The following is a 1,441-nucleotide window of genomic DNA, read 5'->3' as shown; positions in this document are numbered from 1 at the left end:
TTTGGTGTGTACACATTCTTAATCAATAATGTGTACAGAATACACATTATTGTGTATTGGTTAATAATCTTAATATTTTATTGTTGGTTCTATGTACATAAATTAAATTAAATGGCCTCATGTTGCATAGTCTAAATCTAGACCTAAATGTTTTTGAGAATCTGTTTCAAGAAATTGCTGTTTACAAACTCACCTTGCTCCATCTAATTTAAATGAGCTTCAGAAACAATCTGTGATGGAGAAAAGGCAGATGGTACAGTCAGTAGATGTGCAAAGCATGAATATACGTAGATAAGCTGCAATTTCTCATTGAATACTGAAGATGCTAAACCTCCCCTGTAAATTTCATAAAATAATTGGTCAAATATGCATTTATTTAGTTCCTAAATTTAGTCATTCAACTACATTTAATAAAACATAGTTTATAATACGCTTAATCTCGGTAAAGACCACCTGTCAGGATCCTGGACTTTGCCCACCAGAGGGCGCCGTGGATCCAAGCCTGGGGAGTTTGGACGCAGCTTGATCAGCTGTTTCCAGTCTGCTGATTGTGGAAGTTTCCTATATAAGCTGTGTGTGAATATCTCTCTGTGCTGGATCGTGTGTCTTACCTGTGCCATCATGCCTGTCTGAGCTTTGAACCTGTAGATTCCTCCGTGTTCCAATAAATATTGGACTTTTATTCCTCCCTCCGTGTCTGTGAGTGTGCATATGGGCTAATAAAACCAACGCATCATGACACCACCCAATAAGAGACTGACAGGCTTTGAGGGTTGAGCCTCTGTGCATTGAAGCAACCAGTGAAAAAAGTAGGGCCCTGATTGGATAACAAACAAAAAATCCATCACTTTCAGTGAGGCTAAGCCTCTTATGGGCTCTATGGAGCAGGGGCGGGCTGAGGGCGGTTTGGGAAACTGGCTGCTCCATGCTGACTGGCAGAAAACGCTTAAAGATTTGACTTAGGGGAGTTTTTCCGTGTGAAACTCAAAAAAGAGAGAAAAACAGTCAGAACAGTCGTGTTATGCCCAGTGATGGGACTAACGGCGTTGAAAGTAACAGCATTACTAACGCCGTTACCTTGTTTTAGTACCGAGTAATCTAACTAATTACTTTGACTGTAACTATAACGCAGTTACCATTGCCGACACCCTGTTACTGCACGTTACTCAGGTCGCACAATGAACCTTTTTTCATGATAGGACTTGTGCTTGCCTTGTCATGAGAGAGGGGAGGATGAGAATGGCTGATGTATAGTGAGATTCCGTCTGTCAGTTGGGTAGGTGGGTGTTTCCGCTGGCGGGTGTTAACGTAGAGCACACACAGAGAGATGGAGAGTGAGGATGACTCAGCAAAACAGAGTTTTCCAGATGGAAATACCGGTGTTACGTCGAGCTGCGTTTCCCCATCACATACGGTTTCACCTGCATCTCCGCACAGCGCA

The sequence above is a fragment of the Cyprinodon variegatus genome, unplaced genomic scaffold (assembly GCF_000732505.1).
Source record: "Cyprinodon variegatus isolate N-32 unplaced genomic scaffold, C_variegatus-1.0 Scaffold478, whole genome shotgun sequence".
NCBI classification, from domain to species: Eukaryota; Metazoa; Chordata; class Actinopteri; order Cyprinodontiformes; family Cyprinodontidae; genus Cyprinodon; species Cyprinodon variegatus.
The sequence above is the reverse complement of the archived record's forward strand: the minus strand, read 5'-3'. Positions refer to the sequence as shown.